Source organism: Saccopteryx leptura, chromosome 3 (genome assembly GCF_036850995.1).
Source record: "Saccopteryx leptura isolate mSacLep1 chromosome 3, mSacLep1_pri_phased_curated, whole genome shotgun sequence".
NCBI classification, from domain to species: domain Eukaryota; kingdom Metazoa; phylum Chordata; class Mammalia; order Chiroptera; family Emballonuridae; genus Saccopteryx; species Saccopteryx leptura.
In genome coordinates, this window is record NC_089505.1 from 338,846,368 (window position 1) to 338,872,532 (window position 26,165).

At 40.3% G+C, this 26,165-nt stretch overlaps 1 protein-coding gene across 3 annotated transcripts in view; it reads right to left on the bottom strand.

The window, feature by feature from the left end:
* The window catches only part of NCALD (neurocalcin delta), a 453,474-nt gene that overhangs the window by 190,604 nt on the left and 236,705 nt on the right, over positions 1–26,165 (bottom strand). For all 3 annotated transcript variants that reach the window (XM_066379265.1, XM_066379266.1, XM_066379267.1), the window contains exon 3: positions 191–268. The gene's annotated coding sequence lies outside the window, so the exon portion shown is untranslated. The remainder of the gene's footprint in view (positions 1–190; positions 269–26,165) is intronic.

Genomic DNA, 26,165 nt, shown 5'->3' on the forward strand with positions numbered 1-26,165 from the left:
TAAAAATGGAAATGGACCCAGCACCTCATGACCAAGCTTTAATGACAGATATAAGCTAGCATCATCTATTTACAAAGACCAAAACATATAAACACTGAAAATCTAACTAGGATGCAATAATTTTGCATTCTGCATCATAGTTTACACAGTTTAAAACTCAGGCATTCAGAGGAGTTAGAAAGTAACTCACAATCTGCAGTCACGCAGTGCCTCCGGCCCGAGTCTTCCACAGGACCACGCAGTTGTCACCACCAGCTCTCCTATGGCCCTGCAACCGAGATCGTCATGATTAATGAATATTTTACTTGAAGATTTGACAGCTCAGTAAAGCAGTTTATGTAAGGCTGTTACTTTTAATTCTTCTGTAGTTGCCTTTGCAAACAGGAAACAGGAAGCACACCTACAAGAACACTGACATATTTCATATTTCAGCCTAATTGGTCTTTGTGGCTCAAAGTACTCAGGGGTGAGTCTCATATCAGAGGACGTGATAGGTGCAGTCCCCGAAAGATCAGCACTCACGTCTTGGCATTTCATCATCTAAAATCCTTTAGAGAGATGCTATGTAGACAATTTATTATGGAAAGAAACAGGCATTTTTAGTAACATTCAGACCTTATGGACTTAATCCTGGAAGGACTATAAACTTTAGGATAAATTTATGAATATATATGTATACATATGTATATATATGTCATATATATACATATGTATGATATATACACATAGCTCTATAATACAGGCAGTTCCAGGTTACAAATGAGATAGGCTCTGTAGGTTTGAACTTGTTTAAGTATTTGTATGTACAGAAGGTAAAAAATAAATACTATGTTAAGAGAAACATCTGTCTAATTGCATGTAGTCTGTAAATGTACCTGTTCCAACTTATATACAAATACAACTTCAGAACAAACCTATAGAATCTATCTCATTCATAATTCAGGTACTTCTTATATACTAAGTAATATATTACTTAAAGTATATATATTATTAAAAATAATAATTAATATATATATAAATTTTCCTGAAATAATTACAGAAACTATCATTCAGGAATCTTTTAACTATAAATAGCTCAAATGCACTTATACAAATAGATAAAAAAACAAGAAAATATTTTAGTTCATTAAACTGTGGCAGGAAAGAACTCAGATGTAGAGCTGGTTTTGGGAAACCAGAGGTCCACCACAGTATTTGATTCTTTGCAAGTCTCTTGGCACAAGTGTTCTCTGCAAGTTGACCTGAACTTCCAGCTGCATCCTCTCATGGTACAAAAATAATAGCTGCAGCAGTTGAAGACCACACACCCATCTTCCAAGAGGACAGTGTGAGCATGCTGGCTGTCCCTATTCTGATCAAGGTCAGTCAAATTGCCCATTGCTGAACCAGTCACCATGCTTTGCTAAACGGATTTATATGTACAGGAGGTGAGGGTGGGATGATTTCAAAGAAAAATCACATGGAAAGACATTCAAGAGACTGTAAGGAAGGAAAAAGGGGAAAAGAATACTGGGGAGAAAATCAACAAATGTCAACAACCATGTTCAGCAGTAACCTGAATCTGAAGATTGGTGTTTGAGGGTCCAGACCCATGAACACACCCGCTCGGAGGTTATTTGAAGATGTCTGAAAGAGAATGAGCTGATGTTCAAGAGATATTGATTACCCAGGGCTTTACATTAGTCAGACTTCCCATTAACATTAGATTTGCTGTCAGAGGAAGTAGTTTAGAATATTTCCACGTTGTTTATGAAACATTTTGTTATCTACTACATCACTGAAGATCTATTTACAACAGTTCCTTTTACCCAGTACAGCAGTCTGGCTATCAAGAAAAAATTACCAGGCATATCAAAAGGCAAAAAAAAAACCAACCCTGTAATTTAAAGAGACAGAGTAAGCATCAGAACCATACATAGCAGGGAAGTTGGAATGAAAAGACAACAGGACTCTCATGAAGGCTGGACTAATTTACTGAGCCAAAAAGCCAAGGAGGAGTCAGAGCCAACAATCAATTCAAGAGGGATTAAGAATTTAGTTGTGAAAAGCAAAATGTTAAGACTTGAAGAAAATACAAAACATCCTTCTGACCTCCAAATGGGAAAGGAAGTCTTGAAACACCCAGAAGTGTTAATAATAATAAGAAGAAAGGATTGAGAATGTTTATCAAATGAACAATAAAAAAAACAAAAAAATAAGCCAATATCTGAGACAAGTTTGCAACATGTAAAATCAACAAAAGACCAATATTCAGAGTATATAAAGAAATATTACAAATCAGTAAGAAAAAGACAAACACAATAGAAAAATGAGCCACAGATCTGACACATTGTCACAGAGGAGAAAAATACAAATGATGAATGAACATTTGAAAAGATAACCTCATTTGTAATCAAGGAAGTGCAAATTAAACTGATGGTGGGAGTATAAATTGATATAAACACTTGGAAACAATTTAACCTTATCTTATGAATCTTGCCAAGTTAAATTTTCATATATCCTGCAATTGAGCTAATCTACTAGAGAAACTCCTGTATATTTGCACTGGGAGATATGCACAAAGTGTTTATAGCAGCTTTATACAGCAAAAAGGTATGTTCAACACAAATGCCCATCAACAGGACCGCAAATAAATTAAGTTATATTCATACAATAAAATACTAGGCAACAGGAGAAATCAAGAAATCATAGTTGCCTGACCTGTGGTGGTGCAGTGGATAGTCAACTTGGAAATGCTGAGGTCGCCGGTTCGAAACCCTGGGCTTGCCTGGTCAAGGCACATATGGGAGTTAATACTTCCAGCTCCTCCCCTCTGTCTCTCTCTCCTCTCTCTCTCCCTCTCTGTCTATCTCTCTCCCTTTCTCTCTCCTCTCTAAAATGAATAAATAAAATTAAAAAAAAAAAAAAAGAAATCATAGTTGCATGCAACAACTTAGGTGAGACTTAAAAACATAACAACATAGGTGAATTACAAAACCGAGACTCATGGACATAGATAAGAGTGCCGTGGTTACGGGGGGGGGGGGGGGGGGGGGGGGGGATGTGGGGAAAAGAAAAGGGTGAGGGGGGGGGGGAAGGGTGTAAAGAGGGACATATTATAAGGTGACAGAAAATGATCTGACTTTGGGTGATGGGTATACAGTATAATGAACTCTTCAAATACTATAGAAATGTTTACCTGAAACCTATGTACTCTTGTGGACCAATGTCACCCTGTTAAATTTTATTTTCTAAATAAATTAAAAAGAAAAAAGAAAAGCAAGTATCAGGTAATTACATACAAATGATATTTTTTTAAATAAACAAAGCTCAAGAACAGCAAAACCTAAGAATTTTTTTATTGTTTCAGTAAACCCACACATAATACATTTTTTTTTACAGTTCTATAATCGTTTTATCACATATGAAGATTCATGTAGCCACCATGGTAATCAAGAAACAGAACTGTTCCTCACCACACGAAACTCCTTCCTACTGCCATCTTATAGTCACAGCCATCCCTGGAAATTACTAAACTGTTCTCCATCTATATAATTTTGTCATTTCTAGAATGTTAATCAATTGAGCCATACAGTAAGTGACCTTTTGATACTGGTGTGCTTTTTTTTTTTTTTTTTTTTTTTTACTCAGCATAATGCCCTTGAGATCCATTGAAGTTGTTGTGTCCATCAATAGCTGTTTCCTTTTATTGCTAAATAGTATTTCATGGTTTGAATGTACTACAATTTGTTTGACCACTCATTATAGGACAGTTTAGTTGTTTAGGGCTATAACAAATAAAGTTTCTAGGAGAAATTGCATACAGGTTTTAATGTGGTTTTAAGTTTTATTTTCCCTCTGGGATAAATCACAGGAGAGGGATTGCTGGATCAGATGATAAATTTATGTTTAGTTTTTAAGAAACTGCCCAACTCTTTTCCAGAATGGCTATGCCATTTTAACCATCAATGTGTAAGAGGTTCAGTTTTTCAGCATCATTGTCAGCATATGGTATTATAGCAATTTTTTATTTTAGCTGTTCTAATGGGTGTGGAGACATAGCTCATCATGGTCCTCATTTGCATTTCCCTAACAGCTAGTGGTGTTAAATATTCTTTCATGTGCTTATTTGCCATCTATATATCCTTTTCAGTAGAACAGCGTCTTTTTGTATTTTTATTTGTTTACTCTCTAATAGAACTGCTTCTTTTTTAACTGTAGAGTTTTGAGTTCTTTACACAGTGTAGATATGAGTCCTCTGTTGAGTATGTGTTTTGCAAATATTCTCTATCAGTCTATAGCTTCTCTTTTCATCCTGTTCACAGAGTCCTTCACAGAGCAAACATTTTTAATTTGGATAAAGTCCCATTTATTTAGTTTTTTAGAGCTCATGCTTTTGGTGTCATGCTTTAAGAACTTTTCATGCAGCCATAGATCCTGAACATTTTCTCTTATATTTTCTACTAAAAGTTTTATAGTTTTATGACCTATATTTAAATCTACAACCATTTTGAGTTGTATAAGGTGTTTTTTGTTTGTTTGTTTTGCATATGGATATACAATTACTCCAGCACCATTTGTTGGGGAAAAAAAAAGTCTTTCCTCCATTGAAATGCTTTTATATAATTGTCAAAAATCAGTTGGCTATATTACATGTGACTATTTCCGGGTTCTCTATTTTGTTCCATTGATCTGTGTGTCTATCCGTCTGCTAATTCCACACAGCCTTGATTACTATAGATTACTATAGCTGTCTAACAGCCTTGAAATCAGGTAGAGTAATTCCTCCCACTTTGCTGTTCTTTTTCAAAATTGTGTTAGGTATTGTAGTTTCTTTCCCTTTTCATATAACTTTTTAGAATAATTTTGTTTATATCTACAAAACTTTTTCCTAAAATTTGTATAATAACTACACTAAATCTGAATATAAATTTGGGGAGATTGATGTCTTCTTTACTATGTTGAATCTTTCAATTTATGAACATATACTGCTCAAAAATATTAGGGAATATTTCAAAATGAATATGAAGTGATAAAAAAAATAGAAGCATTTGATTTTTTTTTATTAAACAGGAACATCAGAAAAGCAAACGACAAGTCAACAAAGGTTGTTTGATTATGCAAATGAGATGCAAAACCAACTTTGATTTCATTGGTGAAAGTGCACTATACAAAAGGCTGAAAGTACTGGAGTATCTGCATGGCCTGATCCCCTAATTTTTTTGAGCAGCATAGTATTTCTCTCCATTTATTTAGATCTTTTTTGATGCCTTTCATAGGTGTTTTATAATTTTCAACATACAAATCTTATACATGTTTTGTTAAATTTACACAGAAGTATTTCATCTTTTTGAGCAATTACAGTGATATTGTATATTTAATTTCATAACTCAGGTATACATTGCTAGTATATAGAAAGAAATAGGAAATTTTAAAAATAAATTCCATTCAATTTTTTTAGTAGACCATTATGACATCTGCAAAGAACAGTTTTATCTCTTCCTTTCTGATCTGGGTGGCTTCTATATTCTTTTCTTACTTAACTGCACTATGTAGAATTTCCAGTACTATGCTGAACACAAGCGGTGAGAGAGGACATCTTTGCCTTGCCCCTGATCTTATAGGAAAAGGATTCAGTCTTTCACTATTAAGTTGCTGATAGATGTAGGTGTTTGGTAGATTTTTTTTTGAGAGATAGAGAGATAGGAAGAGAAAGAAATGAGAAGCATCATCTTGTAGTTGCGTCACTTTTTTAGTTGTTCATTGATTGCATCTCATACATGCCTTGACTAAGGGACTTGAAGCTGAGCCAGTGACCCCTTGCTCAAGCCAGTAACCTTGTACTAAAACCAGGAACCTTGGACTTCAAGCCAGCAACCTTTGGGCTCAATCTAGCAACCCTGGGATCATGTCAATGATTCCATGCTCAAGCTGGTAATCCCATGCTCAAGCTGGTGATCTGGTGCTCAAGCCAGATGAGCCAGTATTGAAGCCAGCTACCTCAGGGTTTCAGACTTGGGTTTTCAGTGTCCCAGGTTGACATTCAATCCACTGTACCACCATAAGTTAGGCTGTAGATATTCCTTATCACTTTTAGAAAATTCCTCTCTATTCCTATTTTTCCAGTTTTTTAAAATTTTTTATCATGTATGGGTATTGAGTTTTGTCAAATGATTTTTCTGCTTCAGTTAGTGCAACTGCAATTTTTTTGGACTGTTTATATCATGGATTATACTAATCGCTTGGTGTACTGAATGAGCCGTGCATCCCTAGAATAAAACCCATCTTGTTTTGGTATATAATTATTTTTATATATTTCTAACTGCTGTTTGATAATATTTTGTTAAGGAATTTTGCATCTTTCTTCATAAGGGTCATTAGTCTCTATTTTTCTAACATTATACTGTTTTTTTTCTAGTTTTGGTGTCAGACTAATTTTATGAAATGAACTGGGAAGTGTTCCTGCCTCTTCTATTTTCTGGAAGAGATTTATAGGATTTTATTATTATTATTATTCAGTGAGAGGAGGGGAGGCAGAGAGACAAATTCCCTGCATGTCGCCTGACTGGGATCCACCCAGCAAGTCCATCTGGGGCCTTGCTCTTTTGCTCAGCAACCAAGCTCTTCTTAGTACCTGAGGCAGAGGCCATGAAGCCATCCTCAGTGCCCAGGCTAACTCATTCCAATTGAGCCATGACTGCAGGAAGGGAAGGGAGAGAGAGAGAGAGAGAGAGAGAGAGAGAGAGAGAGAGAGCAGGAGGGGGAGGGGTGAAAAAGCAGATGGGCACTTCTGTGTTCCCTGACCAGGAATTGAACCCAGGATATCCACATGCTGGGCAGATGCTCTAGCACTGAGAAATGTATAGGATTAAGTTAATTCTTTAAATATTTGGTAGAATTTCCCAGTGAAATTCTCTGGGTCTGCAGTTTTCTGTTTGGAGATTTTCTAAATTACTAATTCAATTTCCTTAGTTATAAGGCTATTCAAATTCTCTATATTGTATGAGCTGTGGTAGTTTGTGCTTTTGAAAAATTGTTCATATAAGTTATAAACTTTGTTTTGTAAAGTTGTTTATAAGTATTCTTTCATTATTCTTTTGATGTCAATCAGCCTGTAGTGATGTCTCTTTTCTTTTCTTTTCTTTTCTTTTCTTTTCGTGAGAGGAGGGGAGATGACAGACAGACTCTTGCATGTGCCCTGACAGGGATCCATTTGCAACCCCATCTGGGGCTGAATCAAACAAGCTATTTTCATTTAATTTTATTATTATTTTTTTTTTTAAGTAAGAGGTGGGGAGGCAGGGAGGCAGAGAGACAGACTCCTGCATGCACCCCAGCGGGATCCACCAGGCAAGCCCCCTACAGAGCAATGTTCTGTCCATTTGAGGCCGCTGCTCTGTTGCTCAGCAACCGAGCTACTCAGCACCTGAGGCAAGGCCATGGAGCCATCTTCAGCGCCGGGGCCAATTTTCTAGAACCATTTGAGACATGGCTGCAGGAGGGGAAGAGAGAGCGAGAGTTAGAGAGAGAGGTGGAGGGGAAGTGGTGGAGAAGCAGATGGTTTCTTCTCCTGTGTGCCCTGACTGGGAATCGAACCCAGGACTTCCACACACTAGCCCATGTTCTACCGCAGAACCAACTGGCTAGGGCCAACTGAGCTATTTTTAGCACCTGAGGCCATCATTCAGAGCTATCCTCAGTGTCCGCAGAATGCTTGAACCAGTCGAGCCACTGGCTTCGAGGAGGGAATAAAGAGAGAAGGGGGAGAGGGAGGAGAAGAGAAGCAGTTGGTTGCTTCTCATGTGTGCACTGACCAGGGATCAGACCTAAGACAGCCACACACTGGCGACACTCTCCACTGAGCAACTGGCCAGGGCTATATTTTTAATTCCAGATATTGGTAATTTCTCTCTCTCTCTCTCTCTCTCTCTCTCTATTTAGTCAGTTTGCTGCAGGTTTATTAATTATTAATCTTTTCAAAGAATAGATCTTTTGTTTGATCCATTTTCTCTATTGCTTTTCTCTTTTCAATTTTATTGATCTCTGCTCTTTATTATGTCCTTCCTTCTACTTGCTTTGGGTTTATTTTGCTCTTTTTCTCTAGTTTCTTGAAACACTAGTTTCTGGAGAAGAGAGCTTAGATTATTGATATGAGACTTTACCTCTTTTCCAAGTATTTAGTGCTATAAATTTTTCTCTCAGTTTTGATTCTTTTAACTTTGTTGAGGTTTAGTTTATCTTGGCATATATTTTGTGGTGCTTGAAAAGAATTTCTTCTCTGCTGTTGTTGGGTGGATTTTATAAATGTAAATGAAATCTGGTTGATTAATAGTGTTATTGTGTTCTTCCCTGTACTTGTTGGTTTTCCGTGTAGTTGTTCTATTAGTTGTTGAGAGAGTATATTGAAGTTTCTAATTCTAATTGTGTATTTGTCTATTCCTTCAGTTTTTGTTCCACACATATTCCTCTGTTGCTTGGTACATATTTAGGATTTGCATGCAAAATATGTATATTTGCTATATTATTTTAGCAGCTTGACTCTTTTTATCATTATGTAATGTTTCTCTATGGCCCTGGTCATTTTTTTTTTTTTTTTTTGCTCTAAAGTCTTCTTTATCTGACTTTAATATAGCCAGTCCTGCTTACTTTTAATTAATGTTTACCAAGTATATCTTTTTTCATCTCTTTACCCTCCTATATTTTTATATTTTAAGGTAGTTTTTTTTTTGTAGATAGCATGTGGTTGGATCATTTTTTTAATCCATTATGTCAATCTCTGTCTTACATTTTGTGTATTTAGACCATTTACACTTAATAAAATTATTGATATATCTGGGCTAAAACCTGATGTTTCCCTTTTTGTTTCCTGTTTGTTCTCTATTTTCTCTTTATTTTCATTTTCTAACCTTATTGTGAATACTTGACCAGTTTTTAGATTTCCACTTTTATTTATCCAGTGTTTTTTACTATGCCTCTTTGTATAGTTCTTTTATATGCTTGCTTTCCATATTACATTAAATATACATAACTTACAAGAGTGTATTATTGTTGATATTATACCAGTTAAAGTAAAATACTTCCTTTACTTTATATCTCTTTACTTTACCTCATTTATAAAATAATTTTCTTAAATATTTTCTCTACATCGATTGACAGTGACATCAGTGTTATACTTTTTGTTTCAGTCATCACACATAATTTAGAAAACGTAGGAAAAGGAAATTTTATTACATGTATTCCCATTTTTACTCTTTGTAGTATTCTTTCTTCATCCTGATATTCTAAGTTTCCATCTTTTATCACTACTTTAGAGAACTTTCTTTAGATATTTCTTTAACATAAGTCTGCTGGTGACAAATTTCTAGGTTTACTTTCAGCTCAGAATGTCCTTCCTTCCTTCCTTCCTTCCTTCCTTCCTTCCTTCCTTCCTTCCTTCCTTCCTCCCTCCCTCCCTCCCTTCCTTCCTTCCTTCCTTCCTTCCTTCCTTCCTTCCTTCCTTCCTTCCTTCTTCCCTCCCTCCCTTCCTTCCTTCCTTCCTTCCTTCCTTCCTTTCTTCCTTCCTTCCTTCCTTCCTTCCTTCCTTCCTTCCTTCCTTCCTTCCTTCCTTCCTTCCTTCCTTCCTTCCTTTTTTTCTTGAAGGATATTTTCACAGGATTTACACTTCTAGGTTGATAGTTCTTTTTTTTTTCATATTTAAAAAAAATATTCTGCCACTTCCTCTGACCTCCATGGTTTCTGATGAAAAATCTACTTTTATTCTAATTGTTTTCCCCGATAGATAAGGCCTCATTCCTCTCTTGCTGCTTTTAAGATCTTTTCTTTGACTTTATTTTTCGGAAGTGTGTCTGTTATGTGTCTTAGTGTGGATTTCTTTGGGTCAATCCTGTTTGGGTTTTCACTCAACTTCTTGACATTATATGTCTGTGTCTTCTGTCAAATTTGAAAAATTTCCAGTCATTGTTTCTTCAAATATTTTTTTAGCCTTGTCCTCTCCCTTGCCTTCCAAGAAGTTGATGATACACATGCTAGACACGTTTTACATCCCCACAGGTCCTTGAGGCCCTGTCCTTTTTATTTTTTCCCATTTTCAGTGTTTTCTCTATTGTTTGGATGGGGTCATTTCCATTATTTTCTCTACAAGTTCACTGATTCCTTTCTCTGTTCTTTCCATTCTACTGTTGAGCCCATTCATTGAAAATTTTAATGTATTGATATTTCCCCATGTATAAGACACACCTTTCTTTGAAAAATTTGGGGTCTAAAAACTGGATGTGTCTTATACAGTGGTTGTAGATTTTTTTTACTTGCATTTCCTGCATTTTTGCACTTGTACGAATTTTATGCTGAATAAAACTTGAGTTCAATAACTTTATGTAATACTTTTTTTTTTTCAAATTTCAGGCCCCAAAATTAAGGTGTATCTCATACATGGGAGCATCTTATACATGGGGAAATATAGTACATCATTTATTATATTTTTCAGTATCTAAGAAACTGAAAAGGTAATAAAATTGAAAAAAAAAACCCACAAAGATCAAGCCAAAACTTTTCTTTTTCAGCTGCAAAAGGAAACTGTTTTGCTTCCTAATATATATATATACATTAAGACACATGCGAGGGGTCCAATGGCCATGCAGATCACTGTGACTCACACTTGAACTGGCCTTGCTGTCATTCAGCAGCCCTTTGTTTGAACATGTCCTGAGAGTTTCTCTGCAGAGCAGTGTGACTATTCTGGGCATGACTGTCCCCAGGAGAGGACCGGCAGTTGAGGCAAGAACATGCATTGTTTCAACAGAAAGCCATAATTTACTACAGTGCTATAGAGCTTTCCTCCTCGGGGCTTCTCAACCCCGCCCACCTCATGCTACTTTAGCCCTTCGGCTCACTCAGATCCCGAACCTTGCGTAGATTTTTATTCTTTCTCTCCTCTGGTTCCTGCTTCCTCTGGCTTTCTATTTGCCTGGCTCCAAACCATTTTCCCTGTATTATGACATCGGTGCATGTGTGGATTCTCAAACCCAGCACCTTGACCAGGACCCTTGACCTAACTAACCACCACTTAGACATTTTAAAGGGTTTACTTCCACCAACACTTCTGTTGCCCTCCCAAGTTAATGGGATAGAGATCTTCCTCCTCTTCCAGCTGGGGTTAGGAGGAAACTGATTTTAAGGGCCCATAGTCTCCTCTCTCTAGATGTTTGTATGAGGCCCCAGCTGCTTGTTCTACATGTTTCTTGCATCCCAAGCCCAGCACACAGAGACATGAAGGGAAATGGGTGGGTGGGGGGGACAAATTAACACAGAAAAGCTTGATAAACACTAATAGCAAATACTAAAAATATCTAAGCAGAAGTAGCCCACTGTTAGGAATTTCATTTGAGTTTGTGGGGGGGGTGAAGAGCAGGGAGGGGGGTCCTGTGGAGAGGGGCTGGAGATGATGGTGATGCTCTCTGGAGGTAGAGGCACAAGAGCTTCCCCAGGCCCCGGCACCGTCCACTGCTCCAGACATCACTCTCTTTCTCAGCTTTCTCTGCCTTCAGCAAGTTGGCAAATGGCTCCCTCCCTGTGCTGCAGATGAGAGGAAGCAGCTAAGAGACTGCAGGCAGCTTTGCTTCTCAACCTCATCCTTTCCCTCTGCAGAACAGCCTGGCCTTCTTGTGACGTAAGCTCCCAGAAAGCCGAGGGTGGCTGGGATCAGTGCGTGTCACCTGTACATCTGTGCGTTCCTGGTGTGCTGTATGTGACAGGGCATAGCCATCAATACCGCACGACACAGTCTGCATGGCACAGACAGGAACTCACAAACGAGGCATTCCACATGTCTCCCAAGGTGTCATCTGCTGGGCCCTCCTGCTGTCCCGCTTCTAGGATTCGCGTCGTGGATACATGACCCTGATTTCTTCATGACCGGAGTCTCTCGGTTTAACAAAATGGAGCAATGCAATTCTGTTCAATTCTGTTTCTGTCTTTTTCTCTTCTCTAGTGAGCAAATGTAATTATGTTATGAATCGATACAGATCACTAGAGCTGAAGGAAGATGCAACACGGGGGAGCTAACCAGTTCCCACGTGGATGAACGATACGCACGGTCCTGTCCTGTGCAGCCAGCAAAGGGAATACTTTGAGGCCGAGTCTCCTCCTGCTGCTCTCCTAATACCTCCTCCATAAATGCACTCTCAATATCCTGGCCAGACAGGGAAAAGGAATAAAAAGCCTGCTTTGCTCTTCCCTACTCTGAAAACCTCCACATCTTTGTCATCTCCCCCTCTTCCCTTCATTACTTGGAGGAAGAGAAAGCAACCTCAGGTAAAGGTTAATGCTTCTATTTATGTCCCGATGCTCCCTTCCACATCACCCAGGGCTCACTCCATGCCTGTCCTCGCCGCTCCTCTCACACCTGCAGGATGCCACTTCCTTAGGCTCTTCCCTGAAGCTGAAAAACAGGCTCGGTCTCTCTAATCCCACAAACCTGCCTTTCTTGTTTCCCTTTACCTTCCCACCTCTCTCCTCCTCATCTCCATCATGCTTTCTAAAAGAAGGGTCTGCACTGATTATTTCCATCTCCTCTACTTTATTTACTCCTTAACCCATTGCACCCTGACTTCTATCTGCTTTCTCCGAGGTCCCTAACGGTTCCCAGGTTGCCAAATGCCGTGACCTTGACCCTTCTGCTCAGCCCTCTGATTCCACGATGCTGTAATATTCTAGCTTTGCCGCGACCTAGCTCGCTTTTCCAGGCTCTTCCAGCATCTCCTCTTCTTCCGACCATCCCATAATGATGGGCAATCTCTACCACCTAGGGTTGCCCACATCTAGCAAATAAAAATACAGAATTCCCAGTTAAATTTGAATTTCAGATCAACAATGAATTTTTTTTTTTAGTGTAATTATGTCCTAAATATTGCATGGCACATTCTTAGCCTCAACACAATTCTTTGTGGATCTAAAATCATTTCTAACTGAGCAATCTGTCTTTTCTCTGGCAAGGCTAATACACTTGTTTCTTCAACACGCATCTCCTCTAACTTTCTCCTGTAGGAAAATGGCCGGAGATTAGATGCTTCCCTGAAACAAGTCTTTGGCGTGGACTTGGGAATGCCAAGTCTTGTGGGGGCAGCACGCTGCCCTGGCAAGCACTGATAAGATTGTTTAAAGGAGCAGCTGATCTCTACAGCCATTTTCTGCATATCTGAAAGGTATTAGTTAATCATCCTTCTCTGTACCTGAATCTATGCTTTGCAATTTAACTCATGCTCTGCTAATTTGCCTGATGATTACAGAAACGAATAAATACAACGAGGCTGCGGAGATCTGGGCTTTCAGTCTTAGAAGCTGGGGGTCCCCTGTACCCATCTTTTCTCTATGTTGTGTTCTGCAGCACCCTCCTTTCGTGGGTACCCATTGCTGAGCTGGTCTCAGCATTCTCCCTTTTTGATGTTTTATATGCCCACAGCTTCAATAATTACATTTTCTCAGGTAATTCCTAAATTTTTATTTCTAGCACCAATTTCTCTTTCTCTCTCTCTCTCCTATTTCTCTATTTTCTCTTGGGTATTTTATAGAATCTTCAATTCATTTCATATAAAACTGATCTTACTATTTCTGACCCTCAAGCCTACTTCTCTACCTGGCTTCTCTATTTCTGTTAATATCTTCTCCAGCCTCTCAATCACCTCAACTCCAAATCCAGGAGCCCTTATTAATCAAGTGGCTGAATCTTGATTGATTTTACCCTCACTGTCCCTTTCAGATGTCTCTCTCCCCATTTCCATGGAATCTGCTAAATTGAGGCCCATGTCATCCTTGTAGGACTACAAACCACACCAGGCTATTGAAATTGCCTTCACATTAGTCTTCCTACCTCTACTCTCATCCCCCCCCCACACACACACACACACGCACTCTTAATTTACATCCTAATTGAAGCACAAGTATGAATATGCCACTTCCTTGATCACGAAGTTTCCTACTGGCTCCTGGTAAAAGTTCAAGCTCCCTAGCCAACATTCAAGGCTTCCCATGAGTTGACCTTTACTCTTATCTCTCTGTGGTCTCCTCTACGCACCCGAAACTCAAGGCGCATCAGAGCGCCATGTCCTGGGCTTCCCCATGTCTGTCTGCTCACACTCAAGATTCACAAGTAGACTACTCTGAGGGCAACTCTTATGGAGTCTACACAAATACTCCTCAAATGCTTTCTGAGTTAGTGAAGTCAGTTCTAAATTATCCACAATAACAAGATAAAATAATTAAATCCACAAACTATTTATGTGATAATACAAATGACTGTATTTTCCCGCAAACCCATTGTTTGCTTTCTGTCAATTATGGTCCACGTCCAAGCTCTCAGAAGCAGGTCATATTCTGTGACATCAAGTCACAACTGAACCCTGATAGGACTCCCAGGGACACAGACAGACATAGAGTCCAACCACACTCGGCTGCCTCTCATGATTTACTTTCTGAACTCTGACTGCTTCCCCATTTCTCCCACTTCTTACACATGGAAGGTTATAATAGTCTCCGTAAATGCCCTTAAATGCTCTGTTACATAAGTCTGCAAATAGCTGTATATTCCAAACTGCTGCCAACCCCACGTGCTGATCCAAAAACATCTGAGTGCTGTGGTAATCTAAATCAAGGGTCTGCATCAGGCCAGAGAGCAAATAGTTTTGGATTTTCAGAACGTCGGCTCTCTGCTGCAAATACTCAGTTCTGGCACTGTGTCACAAAAGATGACATAAAAACAAACAAGTGGGGCTGCATGCCAAGAAAACGTTACCTACATACATAGGCAGCTGGCCTGGGGTTTGCAGTTTGCCAACTCCCAATCTAAATCAAGGGTCTGATGAACCATTTACTAGTGTTTTCTTTCCAAACTATTATAGTCACTTCACTGGAAAGAACATCTGAATTTCATTTGATACACTTTCCTTTTTCATAAATTATACTTATGCCAAACTCAGGACCCCAGAGTGAATGAGGAGAAATGAGCAATGGGGACTGAAGCCCTCCCCACTTTCCTTTCCTCCCAGCCCAGTGGACATCACTCCAGGGTGGGGACAGGATGGCTGGTTTGTCTTTTTTTTTTTTTTTAATTTTAGTGAGAGGAAGGGAGGCAGAGACAGACTCCTGCATGTGCCCTGACAGAGATCCACCTAGCAAGCCCACTAGGGGGTGATGCTCTGCCCATCTGGGGCCCTTGCTCCATTGCAACCAGAGCCATTTTTTAGCACTTGAGGCAGAGGCCATGGAGCAATCCTTAGCACCTGGGCCAACTCACCCTAATTAATCCTTGGCTGCAGGAGAGGAGGAGAAGAGAGAGCGAGAGAGAGAGAGAGAAAAGCAAGAGGGAAGGGGTGGAGAAGCAGATGCTTCTCCTGTATACCCTGGCCAGGCAAGAATTGAACCCTGGATGTCCACACACTGAGCTGATGCTCTACCACTGAGCCAACCAGCCAGGGCCGGTTGATTTGTTCTTTTTCCTCAGGCTCCAGTGTGGCTCTGCTCAGCACTGTTACTGATCCTACATTTATTGAAAATGTTGATATTTTGTTCATCATGGACTTTTTGCGTTAATTTTGATGTTTAAAAAATATTGAATTAAATGTTATTTATTTCAATTATGGAATTGCAATGTACCCCCTATGACTTTGTGCCAAAGAGAGTACCTTGCTCTCCTCTCTCCCCACCCTTAGAACCAGCCCCTGTTCCCCTTCGCATTACAGCATCCATCCTCATTTCAGGGAGGGCGTACATCTATTTAGTGGTGCCTTTGCACAGGCCATTGCTCTTGGCTGCTGTGATACCATCTCAGTTATTCGATCTGCCTCAGACACGGGTAGATTTGAAGCATGTAGAAACTCTTGCCCCAGACTGTCTAGAGTCGCTTTCTTTTCCTTTCTTTTTTCTTTCTTCCTTCCTTTCTTTCTTTCTTTTCTTTCTTTCTCTCTCTTTTCTTCCTTCCTCCCTCCCTCCCTTCCTTCTTTCCTTCCTTCCTTCCTTCCTCCCTCCCTCCCTGCCTCCCTCCCTTCCTTCTTTCTTTCCTTTCTTCTTTCTTTCTCTCTCTTTCTCTGTCCCTCCCTCCCTCCTTCCCTCCCTTCCTTCTTTTTTTTTTTTGATATGCAAGTTCTACTTTTAATTATTTTTTTTAGCTTACTGCAGGAATTCAACAAAAAACTGTTTGATAAGAATGTGCCATGCAATATTTAGCACATACTTAGACTAAAAAAAAATCACTTGAGAAGTCAGGTCTGGAATTATATCTCTGTAATGAGATGACAGCAGGCACTTTCAAGTATTTAACATACTTGGATGTGCAAAGTTTCATGGCTGGCCACAAGTTCATAATCACAACATGCCTCTTTCACTGGGGAGATGCCCTGCCATGCAGGGATTCCATAGGGCAGCATGGGTGCCCCCTCCTTCCAAACCGAGCGGCCCAAAGGCTCCCCTGGCTACCTTAGCCACACAAGAATAGAGAACACCCCAGGCAGAGTGTGAGAGTACAGCCTTGTAAACAGCAGGCAGCAAGGTGTAAACAAGAATGGAAAGAAAACATGCAGCCTTTTTAAAATCACTGCTTTGGAGAAGGTCCATAAGGTGGGAACACGTTCGTTCCCTGAATACCTTGAACAACAGAAGCTCAGAGAAGTGTGGAATCACGAGCCAGGTGGTGGCGGAGATTTGCAATGATCTGTTCCAATCTGCCAGCTCACCCTTTCTGGCAACAGGCTTGATTTTACAGACTTCTCTTCCAGTGTTATATGGTTGTTTATTGTTCTTAAAAATGTATTGTTTGCTTGTTTATTTTTCCTTTCATATACCATAACCAATATTTTCAAGGCTGTTGTAGCATTCCTAAGTCACATCTTTCTTCTGTGATGCCACAAACAAAACTGCTCCAGGGAACCACAAACCACAATATTTCCATCTCTCATTGGGCTGAATCATATTCTTGCATACAGAGAAAACATGTTCACATACTTGTACCGAGTGTTCATAAAGCCTTTATATGATCACATGTGCTGTTAGAAGATGTAGTGCTTCTATCCTTGCAATTGTTCTACCAATAATGAAGCTCTGAGCATGTACCCTCCACAGTGGCCTGGGGATAACAGGAATGCGCTGTCAGAGCCTGGCTCCAAATCCGCACAGTCCAAGTGGGAGAGAGAGACCTGGAAATGGTTATGAGAAGGGGTGAGGTGTGAGCATGTGCACCCCAGCAGGCTGCTTCCACACCAAAGATGCCTCTGCGGGCCAACTGATGTGGGGGGTGGGGACCTGGGACTCAGCCAGCACAGATGCTGGACAACACTCACGTTCTCCTGTGAAGTGAGGAGGTCCTTTTCTAGCAAGATCTCCTGCATCCTTCCCCATCTCCATCATTGCCCTGCCCTGTGTACCTGTTCTCAGCCTCAGGCCTCCAAACTGCCTTGTTTGGACTTATAATCTTTCCTAGCTTTACCTGTTATTAATGGCACCCATGTCATCTCTATTTACTGTGTGCCAAGAGTGGCCCATACATTAGCTCACTGAGTTTTTATAACATCCTTAGGATGGGCTCTGTTATCCAGGTAGTATAGATGAAGAAAAGGAGCCTCAGATCATTTTAGAAATTTGTGCAGTGCCACACAGCTGATAAGTAGGAAAACTCAGGATTGGCGCTCTGAAAGGGTGATAAGAAAGGTTCTTAAACAAGGACATAGTGACATTTATGACAACATGGATGGACCTTGAGAACATTATACTGAGTGAAATAAGTAAATCAGAAAAAGCTAAGAACTGTATGATTTACAGCTGGGATATAAAACTGAGACTTATGGACATGGATGAAAAAAAAATGAAGTGGTTACCAGGGGGAAGGGAACTTGGGGAAGTGGGAAGGGAATGTGGGTGGGGGGAGGGACTTAAGTGAATGGGGAGGAGGGAGGGAGGGAAGGGGAAGGGTATAAAGAGGGACCAATACAAGGTGATGAAAAATGATTTGACTTTGGGTGATGGGTATACAACATAATCAGCAGTTCAAATGCTATAGAAATGTTCACCTGAAATCTATGTACTTTTCTTGATCAATGTCACCCTGTTAAAGTTAATTTTCTAAATAAAACTTAAAAAAAGATGAATATCAGGAATGAATAGCCAAGAAAAAAAACAATAAGAGTTATGAAGATTTCATGTACCTTAAAAATTAAGATAGTGTAAAAATTCAGTAAGGTAAGTACTTTGCTCCTGGAGGAATAATAGACAGAAAGGTCAATGTGGCAAAATAAAGTGATCAGTTGAGCTTCTCAAAAAAATAAATAAATAAAAAGTTCTTTTTTTTTTTTTTTGTATTTTTCTGAAGCTGGAAACGGGAAGAGACAGTCAGAGACTCCCGCATGCGCCCGACCGGGACCCACCCAGCACGCCCACCAGGGGGCGACGTTCTGCCCACCAGGGGGCGATGCTCTGCCCCTCCGGGGCATCACTCTGTTGCGACCAGAGCCACTCTAGTGCCTGGGGCAGATGCCAAGGAGCCATCCCCAGCGCCCGGGCCATTTTTGCTCCAATGGAGCCTCGGCTGCGGGAGAGGAAGAGAGAGACAGAGAGGAAGGAGAGGGGGAGGGGTGGAGAAGCAGATGGGCGCCTCTCCTGTGTGCCCTGGCTGGGAATCGAACCCGGGACTTCTGCACACCAGGCCGAAGCTCCACCACTGAGCCAATCGGCCAAGGCCAATAAAAGGTTCTTAAACGCTACATTAGTCTGCTTCTGCAGACACAGGTAGTCCAACACCCCTGTTAGGTTATTCACACTATAAGAGCAGAGATCAACATTTGCCTTTTTAAAAATAATCGCAGGCAGGGCTTACCCGTGAGCGGCAGAGGAGGCATCTACCTGTGTGGTGTGATTTCAGGGAGGCTGGATGAGGATTAAAAATACCTCCACTCTTGCTTTTCACATGCCTGGAATTTCACCACTGGAGGTGCATTCCTTTGGGCATTCAAGACTCTCTGGCCTTCAGGATTGCTCCACTACAACACCATTGCCCTAGGAGGGGGCATACTCAGCTGAGACCTCAGCGAGGGTCAAGGCCTTAGGGAATGAGTCCCGGGACAGAGGTCTGAAAAGGAGCCTGGGAGCTCTGGGAATAGGCAGGTGTTCCTGAAAGGATGACGGGAGGTTCTGAAAACAGGAGTGGATGTTTCTGTTTGGCTGACCTCCCCTCTGTGGCCCCCAGCTCTGGACGAGACAAATGGGAGATACACAATTCTCTTGGTTTGAGAAAACACTGTTTCGATCAGCTGTAAGAGTTGGAAGCATGGAGGATCGTGAGTATTGTGAAGCCTAAAAGACAAAAAGACAGAATCTTTGCACTCAAAGAGCTTACAGTGCCTTTAGAGAAAAAGATACCAATAGCAAACAATGAGTGAATAAGATAACACCTGAATGACCAAGCATGAAACGTGTGCAGTGAAAAACTCAAAAAAGGAGAGCTCAGTGTGGGAGAAGGGAGGGCGTGTCAGCTTCACTGGGGACGCAGGGCCCCAAGACCAGGACCACATAAAGACAGCTACTGCAGCACTCCCCACAAGGACATCTCCCTCACAAGGAAATCCAACCTGGATTTCATCACCATGATGCAGAATAATGCCAGCATGGTCTAGAAACAAATTCATATAATAAACAAATCCAAGATTTCAGTAACTGCTAACAGTACCAGATTTATATACTAAGACGTGTGACAAATAAATCTGATCAAACCATTAGACAAATCTAAAGCTCCCAATTATTTCTGTGGGAAAGAGATCTGATGACTACCATGAGCCAACAACCTTAGAAAATTCTAAGACTTTCCACTGGGTTCAGCTCTGATAAAGAATTGCTTTATCCTGTGACCTTCCAACCAAAGACAAATCTGTTCGTCTGGGCTTTCACTTAATGCTCCCTTCACAAGCAGGAAAGGTTACTTCTATTTACTCTAACTTATTTTGTATTTCTTAAAAAGATCCCTTTATTTAATTCTTACAAAGAAAACAACTGCAAGGAAAAAAAGGAAGGAAGGAAGCAAGCTTTGACCTTTATTTGCTAAATGAAGTTATTTTACCAGCAGGTGATTATGTTCTCACCATTCTGAATAGGCACCCTTTGTACCTGTTGGCATACGGGGAACCAGTGACTACGGCCTAAGCTGAGTCGTGAGTAAGCAGAAGAAAGAAAAAAATATACATGCAGGAGGAGACCTGAAAAAGAGGTGAAGAGTGAGGAAAGAGGATCCACAAGAAATCCTTCCTCTGAATAATTTTTTTTTTGTGTGTGTGTGTGTGTGACAGAAACAGAGAGAGGGACAGTTACGGACAGACAGACAGGAACGGAGAGAGATGAGAAGCATCAATCGTCAATTTTTTGTTGCGACACCTTAGTTGTTCATTGATTGCTTTCTCATATGTGCCTTGACCAGGGGGCTAGAGCAGAGCGAGTGACTCCTTGCTCAAGCCAACAACCTTGGGCTCAAGCCAGTGACCATGGGGTCATGTCTATGATCCCATGCTCAAGCCAGGGACACCGCGCTCAAACCGGTGACCTCGGGGTTGCGAACCCAGGTCCTCCGCATCCCAATCCGATGCTCTATCCACTGTGCCACCACTTGGTCAGGCTGAATAACTCTTAATTGAATTACTGCAGCATATCCACTGCTCACAAAAAAATTAGGGGATATTTTATCACTTCATATTCATTATTGAAGTATCCCCTAGTTTTTGTGAGTAGTATATTTCCTTTTCATATCAGCTGGGCTGCTAATGAGCTACAGCTCCATAAGTCACCTGTTTCCTTCAAGGTGACTGCATATCTGAGACATAAATGGCAAAACTCTGTGGTTCAGCCTGCTAATAGGTTTGTAGTGACCTCCACGGAGACACACAGACACAGTGATCACATCCTCTAAACCCACGACTAGGCACAGACCCCTTCTACCAAAGGGCGCTTGGGATTTCTTTCCCGCTGCACACAGCAGCTTGGTTAATGCAGTTCCACCTCAGTGTTAGGATTTCTGGGACTTCCGGTGTTCTAAGAAACAATCAAAATAAATTTTTTTGAATTCATTAAAATCTGGGGAGTGATTACAATACTGGAGCAAAATGACAATACCAGTATATCTGTATTTAATATTTTAAAAGACAAGGATTCAGAATCCATAAAAAGAAATTGGTAAAAATGAATACTTTATACATTTAAAACATACAAATTTATCAGCATCATGTAAAGTGCAAGAAAGACAACCTAAGTATTATCGTTCTATTAATAATTATTAGTAAACAGAATTTTAAAACAAGTAAATATTAAAAAACTAAACAATCTCAAAATGAAAAAAAAAATAAGTCAGGAAAAGTTGAAAATGAGAACATTTTATCTGAATTTTTATAAAGAAGTTTCTTAAAGTGCATAAACATTGGTGCCATTGTGTTGAGAACACAGTTTTGTTTTTGTTCTTGTTTTGTGCAAACTTTCTCACTGCTAAAAAAAAAAGGCCTAGTCAAGAAAGTGGTGATGTATTTTTCTCTGACTTTACCTTCAAATAATCAAAACTCTCATTTGATTACTTTGAGGAGTATTTTAAGTATAATTTTGTGTTGGGAGAAGGGCAAGAGAGAGGGTTAGGGATGAAATCTATTTACCTGGAGCCTTCATTTGTTTGAAAGTAAGCGTGTCCATTCGTCCTCCTCTTTAGTTTGCTCATATACTGTAGAGAGCCCAATGCCTAGTTGCCTTTATCTGTCTCAAAACTCTCCTGTTACAGTAGACACACTCTAAGGTGATCCCCAGTCAGTCACACCCTTGTCTAATCCCCTCCCCTTGAGAGCAGGCACAACCCTGACTCTTTCTAGCCATTAGAACACAGCACCACCAAAAGATTAGGTTACAGTATGTAAGACTCCACCTTGGCAGGCTGGAGTAAACGATTCTCCTGCTGGCCTGAAGCTGCCACATTGTGACAGGGTCTATGAGAAGCAAGTGGCCACATGGCAAGAAATGTGAACAGTACCTAGGAGATAAGAGCACCCCAGGTGACAGCCAGCAAGAAAACAAGGGACCTTAGTTCTACAACTTCAGGCCACAAACCTTAATTTCACCAACAACCACATGCGCTTGGAAGAAAAAAACCCCAAGCTTTAAAAAAGAGCATGTCCCAGCCCAAATCTAATTACACTTTTGTGAGACCCTAAGTAGAGGGTCCAGCTAAGATGCACCCAGATTCCTTATCCATAGAAACCGTGGGATAATAATGACATGTTGTTTCAAGCCACTCAATTTGTGGTCATTTGTTATCCTGCATTATATAATAAGTAATGCACATATCATCACCCACTTTGAACTCCAATAACAATTATTCTTTTTTTTTAATAATTTTATTTTTTTAATGGGGCGACATCAATAAATCAGGATACATATATTCAAACATAACATGTCCGGGTTATCTTGTTGTTCAATTATGTTGCATACCCATCACCCAAAGTCAGATTGTCCTCTGTCACCTTCTATCTAGTTTTCTTTGTGTCCCTCCCCTTCCCTCTCCCTCTCCCCCCTCCCCCCGTAACCACCACACTCTTATCAATGTCTCTTAGTCTCACTTTTATGTCCCACCTATGTATGGAATAATGCAGTTCCTGTTTTTTTCTGATTTACTTATTTCACTTCGTATCATGTTATCAAGATCCCACCATTTTGCTGTAAATGATCCGATGTCATCATTTCTTATGGCTGAGTAGTATTCCATAGTGTATATGTGCCACATCTTCTTTATCCAGTCATCTATTGACGGGCTTTTTAGTTGTTTCCATGTCCTGGCCACTGCGAACAATGCTGCAATGAACATGGGGCTGCATGTGTCTTTACGTATCAATGTTTCTGAGTTTTGGGGGTATATACCCAGTAGAGGAATTGCTGGGTCATAAGGTAGTTCTATTTTCAGTTTTTTGAGGAACCACCATACTTTCTTCCATAATGGTTGTACTACTTTACATTCCCACCACAGTGGATGAGGGTTCCTTTTTCTCCACAGCCTCTCCAACATTTGCTATTACCTGTCTTGTTAATAATAATAGCTAATCTAACAGGTGTGAGGTGGTATCTCATTGCAGTTTTGATTTGCATTTCTCTAATAACTAAGAAGATGAGCATCTTTTCAGATATCTGTTGGCCATTTGTATTTCTTCCTGGGAGAGGTGTCTGTTCATGTCTTCTTCCCATTTTTTTATTGGATTGTTTGTTTGTTTGTTGTTGAGTTTTATGAGTTCTTTGTATATTTTGGATATTAGGCCCTTATCTGAGCAGTTGTTTGAAAATATCATTTCCCATTTAGTTGGCTGTCTGTTTATTTTGTTATCAGTTTCTCTAGCTGAGCAAAAACTTCTTAGTCTGATGTAGTCCCATTCATTAATTTTTGCCTTCACTTCTCTTGCCTTTGGAGTCAAATTCATAAAATGCTCTTTAAAACCCAGGTCCATGAGTTTAGTACCTATGTCTTCTTCTATGCACTTAATTGTTTCAGGTCTTATGTTTAGATCTTTGATTCATTTTGAGTTAATTTTAGTACAGGGAGACAAACTGTAGTCCAGTTTCATTCTTTTTTTTTTTTTTCTGAAGCTGGAAACGGGGAGAGACAGTCAGACAGACTCCCGCATGCGCCCGACCGGGATCCACCCGGCACGCCCACCAGGGGCGACGCTCTGCCCACCAGGGAGCGATGCTCTGCCCATTCTGGGCGTCGCTATGTTGCGACCAGAGCCACTCTAGCGCCTGAGGCAGAGGCCACAGAGCCATCCCCAGCGCCCGGGCCATCTTTGCTCCAATGGAGCCTTAGCTGCGGGAGGGGAAGAGAGAGACAGAGAGGAAGGAGAGGGGGAGGGGTGGAGAAGCAGATGGGCGCCTCTTCTGTGTGCCCTGGCCGGGAATCAAACCTGGGACTTCTGCACGCCAGGCCGACGCTCTACCAGTGAGCCAACCGGCTAGGGCCAGTTTCATCATTCTTTTGTATGTGGCTTTCCAGTTTTCCCAGCACCATTTATTGAAGAGGATTTCTTTTCTTTATTGTGTGTTGTTGGCCCCTTTATCAAAAATTATTTGACTATATATATATGGTTTTATTTCTGGGTTTTCTATTCTGTTCCATTGGTCTGAGTGTCTATTTTTCTGCCAATACCATGCTGTTTTGATTGTCGTGGTGCAGATTTCACATTTCTATTGTCTTTTGTTGCTTTCCTGTGACCGGTCAAAAGTGCACCATGACTTTACGGACACACTGTATTTGTCAGATTTCCTATTGTAAGGAAACCCTCTCTTTCAATCCTGTACTCTTGGGATGAAAGTCACTATGTGCAGGCCCCCTTTAGAGATGCCTAAAAAGCAGAGTATTCCACATACATTATTTGGAATTCTGCATGGGAGACTTCTGTAGTCTCCTCAAATATGTATTTAATTATTTACTTATATCAGTGCAGATATTTATTTTAGACTTTGGGTTATATCCCAGCACTAATTTATTTACTTCTGGCTAAGCCATTCCAGCCTCGGGCACTGGGAGCACTCGCAGTTGGCTTCTATAGCCTTTTACTCACATTGGTCCCACTCTCCACTGTGAGGTTTGCTTTTTGTTTTTTCTTCTAGCACTCCCTTACTTTCAGGCACTATAGAAAGTTTCAGGCTTATTTGCTTCTTTCTTGCCACAGTCTTAAACCAGCAATTTCTCCAAAGAGCTCTGGTTCCTTTTATTAAGAAATAGTAATTAGAAGCCAAGAGGGGTGGTAGGTGTGTTTATTGCTACTGGATGTCATTGCTTCCAGGCTGAACCAGTTTTTCAATCTTTTACGATGGGACCTTGGAATGTCCCTGTTTGCTTAATTTATTTTAATTTATTCAACAATTATTTTTATAGACATTATTATGTGCCAGGCATTAATTAGAGCATTTTGAGACTATTTTTGATTCATTTAATCCATGTAATAGCCTCATTACAAGAAGATAGGTGGTATTATTAGCCCAATTTTATGGACAGAAAAACAGAGGTTTGGACATCTTCCCAAAATCATGCAGCTACTAAGTAGAAGAGCCAGAAATCGATTCCAAGCATTTCCAGATTCGTGGCAGTAACCATTGAACCACATTGCCTCGCAGTGGTGAGGACCTCACAGAGCATAAAATTGATGAATTAATTACCCCACCTATTTATTCTCTAACCAATGTCTATTACGTGCTCAGTAGGTGCCGCCAAACTCTTTGCTAGATGTTAATTGGTGCTTAATGCTATCTAAGACACATCTTGGGCTGTGGCCCAATCGAAAATAACGAAAGAGCAGTTGTGGTGTGCCTGTTGCGAGGCCTCTGGAGGCTGCGAAGCTGGTGGACACACAGCGACAGATGATTACTAGAGTTAGTGGGGTGATCACATCGTATAAAACAGAAAACTGTCGAATCACTATACTGCACTCCTGAAACTAATATATATAAGCAGTATAAGATTGTAAGCCAATTATACTTAAATAAAAAATAAATTAACAAAATTAAAAATAAAAACCGTTCTACTCACTGGCTGCCAATATACTTTATTATGCTGCAGGTAATATTTAAGGGTGATAGGCAGTGCCTTATTTATTGCATTTCTATCCATTATCCCTTCCACAGATTTTAAAGAGGGGTTTTTAATATCTTTTCCTATCTATAAAACTTCCATTCCTTATGCTACTGTTCACTGACAAAATAGTTGAATGACATTTTCTCGTGTGAAAGTCACTGAAAAAAAAAAACACACCTGCAATCTCCATTTACAGCTGATTGAAACAAAAATTAAAATGTACACTTATTTTTGACTGTCATGAGTGGGTCGTTCTGAGAGACCAAAGTTGAGATGGATCTAAAAGAAAACAGGCAAAACAACCCTGCTGAATGCACAATAGACGGCTTAACAGACAGTTTGTAAGGTCGTTGTCCCCACCTACTGCAGTGACAGGGCGCCACTTCTTATGACTTGGCTTTAGTTGTCAATAACCCCTTCAGGAAAGGGAGTGCAGGTGGGGTGCAGAAGGGGCTCTGCAGAAAGGGCTCCCCTAGAAAAATAAGGAAGACTTTTTTTTATGTATTTATAAAACTCATTTATCATACTTATTGACTTCTTGTTGGTATTTCTAAACCCCTTGGAATAGGCTACA